This window comes from Gobio gobio, assembly GCF_949357685.1.
Source record: "Gobio gobio genome assembly, chromosome: 23".
NCBI classification, from domain to species: domain Eukaryota; kingdom Metazoa; phylum Chordata; class Actinopteri; order Cypriniformes; family Gobionidae; genus Gobio; species Gobio gobio.
In genome coordinates this window covers 36954482-36971289 of record NC_137119.1, presented here as the reverse complement: position 1 = coordinate 36971289, position 16808 = coordinate 36954482, and the positions used below count along the sequence as shown (strand labels likewise).

Genomic DNA, 16808 nt, shown 5'->3' with positions numbered 1-16808 from the left:
TTAGTGTTAACATACACGAATGAGAGGGGGGAGAAAAAAGAAGGACATTTTCTGGTCCAAACAGAAACACACACGCTATCATTAAAGGCCGAGCACAATGTTAGTGCGTGTCTAGTCTTTAACACATGAATGCTAACATCACCCGAAATAAGACAAACAAACAGACAACAACACAATGCATATGGTAATTACGTTTGTTATCAGCATCACAATCGCTCATCGGATTTAACCGCTCAAGGGACGACTACTAGTAATCAAAACTCAAATCATATTTAGCTTTATAACCACATGCACAGAAACAGTTTTCCAGTTTAAATTGCAAGTTTAGCGACAATATTTGTGGTATCCTATTGATTACCACAGAAAACATGCACTTACAATGGAAGTATATGGGGCAAGCATACAAACTCAAATACAAGTTCTATTTTACACAGAACTCACTTCTATTTAACCATTTCAATTCATTGTAGGTTATTACACGTAAACCAGATTAGTGTCTCAGAAGCAGGGTGATTATCATTAACTAACATTAAACCATACAAAAACAGGTTATACTTTATTTTTAAGTGTCCAGTTAGAGAATAATTAAGGACTGAGTAATAATAATTAACTAAATGTACTTACTATAGAGTTAGGGATTGGTTTAGGGTTAGCTGCATGTAATTATGCAAAAATTATAGTTATTGTAGTATAGTTGAGTTATATAGTTATTATAGTATAGTTTATTATATAGTTATTATAGTATTGTTGAGTTATATAGTTATCATAGATTGTACTATAGTTGAGTTATATAGTTATTATAGAGTTTATAGTATAGTTGAGTTATATAGTTATTATAGAGTTTATAGTATAGTTGAGTTATATAGTTATTATAGAGTTTATAGTATAGTTGAGTTATATAGTTATTATAGATTATAGTATAGTTGAGTTATATAGTTATTATAGTATAGTTGAGTTATATAGTTATTATAGATTATAGTATAGTTGAGTTATATAGTTATTATAGATTATACTATAGTTGTGTTATATAGTTATTATAGATTAAACTATAGTTGTGTTATATAGTTATTATAGTATAGTTGAGTTATATAGTTATTATAGTATAGTTGAGTTATATAGTTATTATAGTATAGTTGAGTTATATAGTTATTATAGATTCTACTATAGTTGAGTTATATAGTTATTATAGTATAGTTGAGTTATATAGTTATTATAGTCTAGTTGAGTTATAGTTATTATAGATTATACTATAGTTGTGTTATATAGTTATTATAGTATAGTTGAGTTATATAGTTATTATAGATTCTACTATAGTTGAGTTATATAGTTATTATAGTATAGTTGAGTTATATAGTTATTATAGTATAGTTGAGTTATATAGTTATTATAGATTCTACTATAGTTGAGTTATATAGTTATTATAGTATAGTTGAGTTATATAGTTATTATAGTATAGTTGAGTTATATAGTTATTATAGATTATAGTATAGTTGAGTTATATAGTTATTATGGTATGAGTTATATAGTTATTATAGTATAGTTGAGTTATATAGTTATTATAGATTATACTATAGTTGTGTTATATAGTTATTATAGTATAGTTGAGTTATATAGTTATTATAGATTATACTATAGTTGTGTTATATAGTTATTATAGTATAGTTGAGTTATATAGTTATTATAGTATAGTTGAGTTATATAGTTATTATAGATTATAGTATAGTTAAGTTATATAGTTATTATAGTATAGTTGAGTTATATAGTTATTATAGAGTGAGTTATATAATTATTATAGTATAGTTGAGTTATATAGTTATTATAGTATAGTTGAGTTATATAGTTATTATAGATTATAGTATAGTTAAGTTATATAGTTATTATAGTATAGTTGAGTTATATAGTTATTATAGAGTGAGTTATATAATTATTATAGTATAGTTGAGTTATATAGTTATTATAGTATAGTTGAGTTATATAGTTATTATAGAGTGAGTTATATAATTATTATAGTATAGTTGAGTTATATAGTTATTATAGTATAGTTGAGTTATATAGTTATTATAGATTATAGTATAGTTGAGTTATATAGTTATTATAGTATAGTTGAGTTTGATAGTTATTATAGATTATAGTATAGTTGAGTTATATAGTTATTATAGTATAGTTGAGTTATATAGTTATTATAGATTATAGTATAGTTGAGTTATATAGTTATTATAGTGTGAGTTATATAGTTATTATAGTATAGTTGAGTTATATAGTTATTATAGATTAATTGTATAGTTGAGTTATACAGTTATTATAGTATGAGTTATATAGTTATTATAGTATAGTGGAGTTAAATAGTTATTATAGATTATACTATAGTTTAGTTATATAGTTATTATAGTATAGTTGAGTTATATAGTTATTATAGTATAGCTGAGTTATATAGTTATTATAGTATAGTTTAGTTATATAGTTATTATAGATTATAGTATAGTTGAGTTCTATAGTTATTATAGATTATAGTATAGTTGTGTTATATAGTTATTATAGTGTGAGTTATATAGTTATTATAGTATAGTTGAGTTATATAGTTATTGTAGATTATACTATAGTTTAGTTATATAGTTATTATAGTATAGTTGAGTTATATAGTTATTATAGTATAGTTGAGTTATATAGTTATTATAGTATAGTTGAGTTATATAGTTATTATAGTATAGTTGAGTTATATAGTTATTATAGTATAGTTGAGTTATATAGTTATTATAGATTAATTGTATAGTTGAGTTATATAGTTATTATAGTATAGTTGAGTTATATAGTTATTATAGTATAGTTGAGTTATATAGTTATTATAGATTAATTGTATAGTTGAGTTATATAGTTATTATAGTATGAGTTATATAGTTATTATAGTACAGTGGAGTTAAATAGTTATTATAGATTATACTATAGTTTAGTTATATAGTTATTATAGTATAGTTGAGTTATATAGTTATTATAGTATAGTTGAGTTATATAGTTATTATAGTATAGTTGAGTTATATAGTTATTATAGTATATTTGAGTTCTATAGTTATTATATATTATAGTATAGTTGAGTTGTATAGTTATTATAGTGTGAGTTATATAGTTATTATAGTATAGTTGAGTTATATAGTTATTAAAGTATAGTTGAGTTATATAGTTATTATAGATTATAGTTTAGTTGAGTTAAATAGTTATTATAGTGTGAGTTATATAGTTATTATAGTATAGTTGAGTTATATAGTTATTATAGTATAGTTTATTATATAGTTATTATAGTACAGTTTATTATATAGTTATTTTAGTATAGTTTATTATATAGTTATTATAGTATAGTTGAGTTATATAGTCAGTATAGTATAGTTTATTATATAGTTATTATAATATAGTTGAGTTATATAGTTATTATAGGATAGTTGAGTTATATAGTTATTATAATATAGTAATTACATGATATAGTAACATGATAACGGACACTGTAAAATAAAATGACACCAAAAAAGGTAACTGAAATAATACGAAATATATTTATATATAAAATGTTCTATTAAAAAGTTATACTAAATATTTAGACATATTTAACCTAATAAAAATGGTAAACATTTACTATATCTTTACAATTAAAATGTTAGAGAGTAATTCAGGACTGAGTAATAATAATTTGTACTTACTATAGGGTTAGGGATTGGTTTATGATTAGACGCATGAACTATAGTTATTACTATAGTAATTTATAGTAAATTATAGTATAGTACTATAGTAACAAACTATTTAGAAAAAAATAAAAACTAACTCAAAATATTGATAGAAAATATTAATGATACCAAAAAATTTAGCAAACACTATTATTTTGGATTTCAGAATGTTGACAAATGGATAAAAAATATTGTAAATAACAGCAGTAAAAAATGAATGAATTTTGCGGTTGAATGTGTTAGAAAGCAGCGATCGTCCCATAGACTTCCACTGTAAGTGCATTTTTGCGCACACATTTTTCTAAATGTGTTATTCATCTTGCATTTACACTTTTAGACTTTTCATAAGCGGATTTCTATCAAATATAATGGCTTTTTTTTATTAAACGTGCATGCCTACAAGTCCTCTCTCGCTTGCATTAAGATTTGTCTTTGTATCTCGACTTTGTAAAATGATAGAGGGTAAAAAAGCAGAAAGAAATAGGCGTAAAAAAACATTCAAAGCACACTCGGTGCCCTTTCCCTTCCTGAATGACTGTTATGATTAGATTGTACTTTCAGTGTAATTACGGAATAAGCACTATGTGGCACTAAACAATGAATAAATAAAGACCTCCAGCTCTATCTCCACCCAGATACCTCCCTCCCTCCCTTTCCTCTCTCCTTCCAATCACCTTTCCCTGTTTTCTTCTCCTCTCTCTCTCTCCCCCTCTCCCCATATCACCTGTCTCGCTAGTATCGCGCATAGAGAGTTATGAAGACACACAGGATCTCATTGCAAGGTCACCCACTCTCTTTCTATCTCTCTCTCTCCCTCTTTTTGTTCGTCTGTAGCGTCTGGCTGGAAAAGGGTTAAGCCAGGAATGGATTTAATTATGGAATGAATGGAATCACAATGCGCCTGCAGCAAGTTTGTGCCTCCTTATTTATTAAAGCTGCTGATGGTCCAGGTTTGATGAGCCACTTCGGGCATAATTGAGTCATCATACAAAGAGGGTTCCACGCATTCAGAGAGGTTTTATCAGCTGCAAACAGACCTGATTACTGGCAATTACACTCTGATCTAGGAGGATGGTGGTGGGGGGGCGGGAGGGGTAACTTGTGTGTTTATAGTTTACCCCAGGAATAATTTCCACATTCATTTTACATGCTAAGTGTTTTTCTGTTGCGGCGTAATAAAGCGCAAAGCGAGAGATAGCTGCTTTTTTACTTTCATTTCCCCCCTGCGCTGAACGTCTTACTGTAACCGAAAAAAGGGGGGAAAAGAAGAAGAAAGAAAGAAAATAATTGCAATTGAATGCGCATCGGCAGGGCGGCTGGGGGTTTTGTTTACATGCTTTTGGAAATAAAAAAAGCACGCGGAGGTGTGAAGCAAACATTGACATGTGTCTGAACTGGGTGGAGTTGAGCTCAATCCATTACGGTGTATTGCTTTGATACACCGTTTACTTCGATGGAACATAAAAAGATTGATCAAATGCACACAAATAAATATTCACAACAGCACAGATCATTCACTATATAGGCCTTCTGCCTAAAAAAACAAAGGCAGAAAGATGGAAAGAAAAGGGACGCCTGAGATTAGAAGGGGCGGGTGTGTGTAAACGCGAGATATCAGTCTCCGTGTAGTTCATGCCAGGGACTTTAAACTGTGAAATCTGAGAACTCAAAAGCTGCTATTTTAACTTCTGTTAGCTCCTGGAATATGAGGCTATGTTTTCTTTCTAGGGCAAGCATAATTAGTTTCAGTATAATTACCTTAAAGTGCATCATCTGTCCCTAGGTCTAATGTGGGAGTAACTTCAAAGATACACTTGTTTCCAACTGTTTAAAGCTTTTCTCATCTGATAAATTATTCTATGAGAAATCTGCCAGCAAACACGGATGATAAAAAAGGTTGTTTGCAATGGAAAGAGGCGTTCGCAGAGCTCCAAAGTTAAAGCTCGTGCAAACAGTTCTGCAAAAGTGACCGAATAAAAGAAATTATAAAGTCATTTAGAGGATAATTCTGGCATTCAGTAATATCAGGTGCAATACCATATATACGTTAACTAATCAAAATAAGTTACGCCATTTTCAACTGTTTTTATAAGATTGTTAAGTCAATTTAATGTCATTTAAGTTGAAATGACTACAATTTTTAAGTACAATCAACTTGGATGTTTAAGTGAGCAACTTTTATGTACACTGTGAAAAAATTGCTGCCTTACATTTATTAGTACAATCAACTTGGATGTTTAAGTCATTTCAACTTAAATTACATTAAACTGACTTTAAAAAAAATAGTAGAATTTTGAATAACTTGTAGAAAAAGTTGAAAATTGCTTAACTTATTTTGATGAGTTAAAGCAACGTAAAAACATGTTGTTATAATTTATTGATTTAACACTATTTGCCATCAAGTTGCCATCAAATACATAATGTTGTTTGCAATCACAAAAAAAAGGTTTGGGCTTAAATTTTTAAGTACAATCAACTTGGATGTTTAAGTCATTGCAACTTAAAATGACATTTTTAAACGTACAAATTACATTTAACAGTTCAGTTGCGTAAACTTATTTTGATGAGTTAAAGTATATATATAATATACACATTTAAAATTTAAGAGAAGTTTGTCATTTGCCAGCAAACACACAATAAAACTGTTGTTTGCAATAGGAAGAATTAATTATAATAAATAATAGTAATCACTGTAAAAAAAAAGTGTTGGTTTAACTTTAAAAAAGTAAGTAACCTGGTTGCCTTAAAATTGAGTTGGTTTAATAAATAGAAACTCAAAATATTATTGTACCACATAAATGAAATAAAAAATGTTGTGATAAATCATGAAAATAGCACAATTTGGCATGTTTCACTGCATTATTACAAATAAAAAACACAATTACGCAATATGCTTACAAAATCTTTTAATAATATTTGAATAAAGAGTGATGTCGATTCTCAAATGTTCATTGAATTAACTCAATTTTTTAATTTCAATGAACTAAAAATTTTAAGGCAACCAGGTAACTTACTTTTTAAATATTTTTACAGTGTAATAATTATAATAAAAAAGCTTTTTAAAAATAAATGTAATATTATTGTGTGAAGACAAAAACTATTAAAAAACTGGCTCAAAAACAGATTTTTGATAAAGTCAGATGGTTTGAATGGGACTTTAAAGTAAAGTCCCATTTGAACAGAGAGAGATACTTCATTAAAGTCTAGTAAAAGATCTAGTTTAGGGACACAGATATATTTCAGAAAAGTTATTTATTTATGCTAACAACTGCATTGCATTGTCTCTACATCTTGAATTCAAAGGCTGACCTATCGCTTCTCTAATGTGCTTTGGGGAAGCATAAAAGGGCATCTGAAACGAAAATGAGATGCCACAATCGAGGCCAGGTGTTAGCAGGGACAACTTCCACGCCCGTTCTCCGTTATCAGCACGCACTGATCCGGCCCATTGTTTCAGGCCGGGAAGGTATCTCAATAGAGAGGATGCATGAGTACTACCAGGTGGTCGGCAATTTGTTGAAGCCGTGGCTACCATTCGAGCTAAATCCTGGAGCACAAAAGGCAGGTCTCCAGGCTCTGAAGCCCTTGGGTTAAAAAAAAAATGGAAAAAGAGAAAGAGGGGGGGGGGGGTGGTAGGCCTATATCACGGGCAGGGTTTGAAAGGAGAAGACCCTTTAAACTCCTGATTCCTAATAAGATTGAAATGAACAGCTCGCATGGCAGCTGTACTTTTCCCAGGGTTAATTACCTTTCACTGCACTTGCCTAATGAGTCAGCTGTTCCTGTCATTAAACAACTCCACTTCACCATGGCTTCTTCATCCTCCACAAACACTGTCCCTCCTGTTTGCTCACTTGTTCCAGCAGTGTGAGACGGGGAGAGAAAAAGGGAAAGGTTGCCCTTCATGGCATATGTTTGGAAACTGGCGGCCACTGACAGTGTTGAGCTCTGATTATGAAATCGAACCCCAAAACAATCTGGCAACGCAAGTGAGGGTGAATTGCACTTGCACTTCGCATAAATTGCTTTCTTCAGAATTAAACATTTGGGGTGGGGGGGGGGGTTACTTTTTCCCAATACACTAGCGATTCCTAACCTGAGAACTTTTATACTTTGTTAAACCGGTAGCATAAAGCAACTTAAACATTTTGTTGCTGTCAATGGATTAAAAACATTATATTTAAAATAAATAAAACAATAATAGGATCAATTAAAATGTGATTAATGACATTATTTTAGGACAACATTTTTACACTTGAAGTATAATATGTGCTAATTATATTAATAGTATCAATTATTAAATAATAAATATTAATAACAATAGATTAAAGTTGCATCCATTTAAAAATAAATAACTAAAATAATTTAAAGAATATATTAAGAGATTAAAATCACAACTAATTGTGTTTAATGCCATTATCTCAGTTCCACTATAAGGACAAAAATATGACAATGTGTAATCTGTAAAGTTTTACACTTAAAATAGAATATATGCGCTACCTGAAATAATAGTATCAATTTAAACAAATATATATAATAATAATACATTTTAATAGATTGTCATTATATCAGTTCAACTATGAAGAAAAAAGTGTTGTCTGTAAAGTTTTACACTCAAACATGCACTACTTTGTGAGTGGTTTTATTTGTTTAAAAGTAGCTTTAATAATATTACTGATAATTATCAATGCTAAATATTCCGTATTAACGCCAAGTTAATATAAGGCCAATAGGAACAGTGAATATGAGGGACACTTGAGCATTATTAATGGGAGTACCAAAAAGAAACACTTCCCCTCACAACACATGCACAAGCTGAGTCGAGCAAACCGGCATCTTCGGCAACTCAAACGGTGTCAAATCCCTATATAAACCAAAGCGAGCAGGTCTATAACACGGCGGAAAGTCCTCTTTGGCATCTAAACAGACACAAGCACCACAGAGCTCTGCTTCAGCACATCTCCGCCTGTGCTGTCATCATTTCAGGAAGATGCAGCGCATGCAGGCTGGATACTGCAGCTCAGGCTGCTCGGGGAGTTTTAAGTGATTTTTGCCAGTGTGTGGCGAAATCCCCAGGCCACCTGGATTACAAACTCTAGTCCTTTAACTCATGCCAGTCTAAATCCATGTTAACTCGGATTTACCTCTGGCATAGGAATTCCCAGTCCGAGTAAGCTTTGTTTGGAAAGAGTTGCGCCTAAGTATTTTATGCATTAAAAAGAGGACTAGTGGGGAATTCTGATTTAACTAAAATGTCCAAAAGGGCTGAGGGATCAGGATCATGGATTTATGAAGTCCCGTTCTGTAATCTTCTAATAAAAACAGAATGGATGCGTGCACACTTTTCGTCATAAACTTGTTTTTACAACTTGCTTTTGAGGTGCTTACGATAAATGATGTCTAGCATAAGACATAAACTCCAAGAACATTTGCAAAGATTTCCGCAATTGCCTTATTTTATCCTAATGACTACAATGCTTGTGTGAGAACAACAACAAACAAACACACACAAACTTCTATTTAAAGCTAATTATATTACATATGTGTGTGTGTGTGTGTGTGTGTGTGTGTGTGTGTGTGTGTGTGTGTGTGTGTGTGTGTGTGTGTGTGTGTGTGTGTGTGTGTGTGTGTGTGTGTGTGTGTGTGTGTGTGTGTGTGTGTGTGTGTGTGTGTGTGTGTGTGTGTGTGTGTGTGTGTATAATTACTATGTGTAACTCTATAACCCAATACGAAAAACTTTTAGCATTTTTAGAATAAGAAATCATCTCTATATATTTATGTGTACAATATACCAATTCTTTTTCCAAATAAAATCATCCCAAAATGTTCCCAAAGCAAAGTTCAGCTCACTTCTAGGGACAAGCTAAGCAAACACACACACACACACACACACGCACACATTTGTGACCCTACAGTGAGGTCACACTATTTTCTACTTAAAAGGTCAAAAAGCCACATTACGAGTTTAAAACAAGCTTCCCAGACCAGCAGATGGAACTTGAACATGATTATATGCATCAGTAAAATGAATAATCTTTAAGGAAATGTAAATTTGACTTAACCCCAGGATTTAATAAAGAGGATGGATTCTGAATACTCTTAACCCATATTCTCATAGCCATAGGGGGGGGGGGGATATGCATCTTTCAAAGGACCAAATGTTCAATAAAGAAGTACTTTATGAATTGAAGTTGTTTCAGTTTCCAGATTTCAAACTCTCTGCATTCGCATTTATCAGATTGTGATCGACCACAACTTTAGATATTACATTGTGTGTGTGTGTGTGTGTGTGTGTGTGTGTGTGTGTGCGCGCATCACATCTGAACCACACGTTTACTTAAAAAATAACAAGCCATGTCGCAAACTATAAAATATCAATTTACAATATTTAATGCCAAAAATGCCAAATTTGTGGGAAACCAAAATCACTGTTTTATATTATAACAATAGGAAACTTTTAAAATAACTAAATGACACAATAAAAAAAGTGGTAGCCATGAAATATCTATTTTTACTTTAACCTCATTATTAAAAGCAACTGTGCAGAAGCAAACTTTGAGAAATAATCCGAAATAATCAGTTAAACAAGTAGCGTAAAGTCCACTAAATCAGCAGGCAAGCTTTTCTGGCTTTTGACTAACATCTCAAAGAACCTACTTTAGTTTTCACCACAATACATGAATGTCAACTTGCCACGCACATAATCAAAAGCCACACTTCTCGATGCATAACTAAAGAAAAACTACCAGCTCCCAAATGAACACGCTTCACAGCTAAAGATAAGAACTATGAGGCGAACACAAAAGTGTACATACGGAAAGACAAACAATGTATTAATTACAGTGAAGAGTTTTATCCACAGAAGAGTGTCTCAACTCTGCTTCCAGGAGCGTCACCCCTCTCAAACACGACCCTGGAAATGACAGCTTACAAAAAGCACTGCACTTGTCTTGATGCATTTCACAGATCAAGCCCTCCATCCAGCCAAGCATCTTTCTCACCCCCTACCCACCTCTCCGCTTCCCTCTCTTTCTCTTAACAAACACAGACGTGCAGACGGACACAAACACAGTCAGCGGGGCAGTGAAGGGCCACCTGACTTACCACGTCCACGCTAGCTTTTCACAGCGACATGAAAGGTGTTGTTAGTGGAGAGCAGAGGAGGTGGGGTCGGGGTTACGCCGTGTCTTGCTGTTGTGTCGCGTGGCGAGAGGGGAAACCGAGTGCTTTGGGTCTCTATCCCCCCGGCTCGCCCCCCTTCAGCCTTTGTGTCATTCATTTAACGACCAATCTCATTAGGCAGCGACGCACAATGGGCTGAACTATTTTCAGTAGAAATATACCACATGGTGACCCTCAAGGTATAACTTATGAAGGACTGTCTATAATCTCATAAAAGATAGATTAAAAAAAAAAAACGTTCAGGGGTGTTCAAGCAAAGGTCAAAAAATAAATGAATAAATAAAGATCAGAATGCTTTCATATATGAACTTAAATAAAACATTGAGTCTTTACATATTCAGCCCTAATGGATATAGTAAATGCAGTTAATGATATTTAAATTTTAGTGTATATTAATAGTTACAAAAGATGCAAAAGTAGGATAAATATGCAATATGCAAGTATAAAATTTGCATAGATATTCTATTTAAATATAAATAAAACAAGTATATCAAACTATTAATTAAATATTTGTATTTCTTTAATCACTTTATTTATACTGTGACCATGACTTAAAAAAATGTAACATTTGTACTAAATCAAAAAATGATAAAGAGTGTATTGCCAATATTATTCTTCGAAACAAAATCAAAGCGATGTAAATATAAAGTGTAACGCTATTGATGAAGAGATTCTGATTTATATATTTTTATTACAAATTTCCTTAGTTTTTTTTATCAAACTATTAATTGAATATTTTTTAATTCTATAATCACTTTATTTGCACTGTGACCATGAGTTAAAAAAATAAAAGATTTGTACTATTTTTGGTTATCAAAAAAATGATAAAGAGTGCATTGCCAATATCACAAAACGAAAAGAAGCGTGTTTAAAAATCAAAGCCATGTAAATATAATGTGTAACACTATTAATGAAAAAAGTCTGATTTATATATTTTTTAATTTTAAAAAAGTCCTTACTTTTACGAAATAAGGTACACTTTGTTGTATTATTATAACCCCAAAGTTTTGGAAAAAAGTGCATTGCCCATGTCACTTTTCAAAACAAAAAGAAAAGTGTTTTAAAATCAAAGCGATGCAAATATCAAACATGAATAGATATGTGTAATATGTATCTATTATTATTTAATTTCTACTGTGGCCATGACTAAAAAAATAAATAAAAATTACTTCAATTACTTCAGCATGTTGGAAAAAATGCGAAAGAATGCTAAATGCCAGTATTGCTGTCCAAAACAAAAAGAAATGTGTTTTAATACCAGAGCGACGTTTAGTAACGTTACACAGGCTGCTGTGTCCTTCTGACTCCAAATTGTCTTTCTTCTCATAATTCTGTGTAAAATGCATTAAGGTGGGACTCACACCAGTGGCAGCTGTCCATAATCAGCAGGGACATGTCTATTGGCTAACTTGACCCATGTCAGTAGACAAAACAAACAGAGACGCACACACACACACCATTATAAAAAAAATTTTTTTTAAAGATTTCTAAAGCCTAGGACTTGCCGAGCGAGGTCACTGGAGATTTTCCAGACAAACGCAATCCGGAGGGGTGGTGGATGGTGTGTGTGTGTGTGTGTGGTGAAGGGGTGGTGGATGGTGTGGTTAAAGGGGGGGTGGAAGAATAAAAAAGGACAGGCTTAGAATCTCATTTTACCAGACCGCACACAATCTGGGCTCCCACTGAACTATCTCTGCCTGACCGCTTTCTATTTATCCCTTATCAGTGTTTACCAACCGCTACTTCTCTTTCATTCATACTGTGCGGCAGTTCTCTTACTATCAGTCAACAGCTGACACCATGGAACAGCCTCAAAGGCATAGGAAAGGATCAAAACTGAACCAAAGCTGTTTAAACAATACAACAGAGGAAATAAATTCATAAATCCTAATTCTTCCCAACCCACAAGGGTGCAGGCAGATCCTTTATAGTTAGGCCAACAAACACACCCGCAGCCAATGAGGTAACACTGCTATCAAGGTAGATGCTGAAATATATTCAGAGGGAGAGAAAAAAAAAAAGTGTCAAAAAAGGCCCATGTAATTTTAATTACACAACATGGCTCGCTGCCTTTCCCTGCTTTACTTTTTTTATTTACGTCTATTTTTGCCCGAGTACAAATTGATCTTCATGCCGGATTCACAATTCATATCACACAGTCATATGAAAGATATCTGCCTAAAGATTCAAAGAAACATTTGATGCATGGCATAAATCGCTCACAAAACGCTCAAGCCAATCAGATGGAGAGGCTTTGTTTTCATTTACACATTTTCAGTTAATTGCGAATATAAGTCATCGCGTCAGACGGACGGCGCTAAAAATCAAACGTTGCTCTATTGTGTGTAATCTTCCTGCCATGCTCCTGATTTCACTTGCATTTCTCCAACACACACACACGGCGCTCTGTTTTCCTGGACTACTGTTCAAAAGTTAAGTAATTAATTACATTCAGTCTATCACCAGCTGCTCCACAGCAGATGGAACATTTTTAAAACCTTGTTGAATTAAACCCACAAAATTCATTTGCCTGGATTAACCAAGTGAAGTTTGTGCATGGATGGCTTTGCGCAAGGGGTTGAGGGGGAGAAAAACAGGTAACAAGATGTTACACGGGTACACAATTACCATGTGAGCGCGTTTGGTGTCGCGTCTCTTGATTTATTGGGCTAAAATGGCGTGCAAACGGTTGATGTTTAGCACTACGAAGTTGAACCGAAACGTTCGTTTGAGTTGCACTAGTAGCTTTCCTCGTGGTTAGGTGTTTGCTAACAGCTGAGTAGGCGTGAACGGGCGGGTCAAAAGGTCATGAGGGTTAAAGCCCGAACCCAGATGACCTTCAGCAAAGCTGAGGCCTGTGTGTGAGGAAGAGAGAGTGTGTTCAGGACCGGTTTGCTGAGCAGCACCATGGACAGTTCCCTGATCTCTCACACGACAGTTGCTCCTGTAATGAGCCTGACATTTGAACAGTAGAAGATAAAACATCATTCAGCGACACACAATACTGTCGACTTTGCTTTAAACAGCGGTGGATGACAATAGTTCAAAAGGTGATGCACGTAATGTGAGTTGGTTTTATTAGGGAAATCTATGGATTTCTACATAGAGATTTGGGATTGAAGCAAAACAAAACTGCTGTACCTTTTAGTTAAATGTTCTGTTGGATTAACAAAATAATGGCATATTATTTTATGAAGATTGTCTTTACGTAGTCAGTACAAAAAACACACACATCAACGTAATAGCCACAGTATCTTTTCTTTAAAATGCTCATTTTAGAGTGTACAAGGTGTGCCTGTTCATCAACAGCAACATAAAATATCAATAGAAAAATAACCTGTTGACATGGCAATTTCCATTTAGAAATTCAGCTCACATGCAAACTCAAATAACTGCTGTATAAAATGCACAACATAACTCATTTCTAAGAATGAAAATGTCCTTCGGCTCATCTAAAAGTTTCAGCTCATTTAAAATATTAACTCTCAGACAAAAAACACAAAGCTAAAGTCTGTTTTATCCACGACGCCACATGAACACAGAGCTTGAAAAACTAAACAGAAAGCAAACGGCGTGCGACCTGCAGACTGAAAGCAATGCAAGCGCAGCCCCGAAGCCTGAAAGTTTGAGATGAAAGACAGGAAGGGCTGTGTGTGCTCAGCTGCTGTACCGAAAGCCCAAGCTTTGTGCTAACACACAATGCTAACACGTCTAAGACTCGCTTAAACCCTCCGGCACACGCACAGGGACTTTCATTTAGGTGGACAACATCTACGGTTATCAGTGCGATTCAAAAATAGGTCATTGTTCTTCAAATACACAGTTTGAGCTGTCTAATCTGCCCCTGCGCTCTCTAAATCCTGGAGCGATCAGAAGTCGCGTTCAGTGACCGATAAAGCTAATCTTAAAAAAAAAGTAAAAACACAATAAAGTAAAATGCATTGGCAGTGCTAGAGTTTTTTTTTTTTTACTTTCTAAAACAGTACATTTAAAAAAATATATATCTTTTATTAAAACGTCAAGTAGAATGTTACAATGCAAATTCCAAATTCCCTAATTCTCATTCAAAACTTTTCTTTTGTACCAAGCTGTCAACAGCAACACATCCCGTCAGCTCAAAGACAAACAGCTCGATTTGATAGCCAAACACCGGCCGCAGACGGCTACTGTCACATCAGAAAAAACAACAACAACAAGCGGAGCACCAACCTACTTGACTGATGCTGAAAGTTAGCTGCGGATTCTGTGGTCCCTGCTCGGCTGATGCTCTAGCGCTGGAGCCGGTAGCTTTTGAAAGGTAGTCCCCAGGAATATGACACACTATGTCTGTGACAGCCCCGAGATAAGCACCTGCGTTCTGCTCTCTTTCTACGTCACACCTCCCTATTCACAAGCTCTCAATATGATGCACATTTGCACATCAACAGCAACCCCTCCACTACCACACACACACACACACACACTTCACTCCACTCCCACATCCGCAAAACATAAAAACCGGCGCACAGAGGGGAGGAACAGACAGGTTTTTTCTCTTCCATCCCTCTCCACATGCACACACTGATTTATCCCGCTTTTCCCAACATGTGCATGCAGGTGCGTGTTTTGCGTGGAATTGGGTCTTTTAAAAAAACTAAACTTTCACGTATATATTGTTGTGATGGGCGTTTGGGCATATGTCCTTCCAAACACCCCCCCGCCTTTACCCCATCCCACTCCACCCACAATCTCTCCTCCCCCCATATCAGTTACCATGCAAATGAGATGGAATGTCAGCCTTCGGTAGCAGATGGTCAGAGATGATAACAATGGCTCAACAGACCAGTTCCAATGTCTGCCACTTTATTGCTACGGAAACAACAAGCAGAAGTATATGTAATGAGAGGTCGCCCTGGTGGATGTGTTTTTTGCTTATTTGCACTCCATGCCCTTTCTGAAATTAGTCTTTCCCCGGTTTTTATGCTATTATGTATTGCACGAGTACTGCCGGGTCATTCTACGAAACGGACGCTGTTTGATTTAACGTTCATTTTGTGAGCTTTAAAAAATATTAATCAGATAAATTATGTGTTTTTGTGTTAATCAATTGCCGTCTTAAAGTCGGCATGAAACGGAACTTATTATTGTGGCATATATAAAATGTAGGGCGATGATTTTGTGCATGGTGGAATTGATTGGATGGTTGTGGTTTGCTATTGGTCGATCTCATGTGAGTGACAGGTTGTCCCGCCCTCTCGCCAGTAAACACGTCATCGGAGAAGAGATGCTGCAAGAGGGATTGGAAGTTATTTTGACTAAAGATTATGAGGACACATTATTTTAAAAATATAACGATGTGCATTGGTGACTTTACGATAAAATGATATATATTTTCGATCATAACTACGCTTTCAGAGAGGTTGGCGGTAACATGGTTGACAGCTTTACAACTTACTTTACAAGCCTTGCGGAACTAAAAGAGGCTTCTTAGAATTAGAATAATGCTGATGTTATTTGCTAGAGATACCAAATTCCTAAGAAATTGTACTTTAAAGTTGGGTTGCAAATCTAAGCCTAGACTAACCATAAAGCCTTAACCCTTAAACCTCAAATCAAGATTGTAATAGGAAAAGAAACTATGGAAGTATGTTTATAGAAGTATACAATCTCATATAATTTCAGCAAGTCGTACAAATAATTGTGAGTTATCACACAAGTGGATATTTTGACAAATTGAAAACTTGAAAATTATGAATAGTTATTAGTTAATTACTCACTATTAGCAATATTAGTAACATGGTTGAAATTTTAAGATTAGTGGAAAGAGATTATATGAAAGTGGTGCCTTTTCCAGTTTTTAAAAAATAAATAATAATAAAAAAGTTTATATAACAAATATATTTTTTCTCTTTTTCATATTAATGACGTGTTGATAAA

The 16808-nt window shown here is 33.6% G+C and overlaps 1 protein-coding gene across 1 annotated transcript in view; it reads right to left on the bottom strand.

The window, feature by feature from the left end:
* st18 (ST18 C2H2C-type zinc finger transcription factor) overlaps positions 1-15365 on the bottom strand; it is a 65304-nt gene extending 49939 nt beyond the window's left edge. The window contains exon 1 of the mRNA XM_079806703.1: positions 15106-15365. The gene's annotated coding sequence lies outside the window, so the exon portion shown is untranslated. The remainder of the gene's footprint in view (positions 1-15105) is intronic.
* Positions 15366-16808: the final 1443 nt, after the last annotated feature.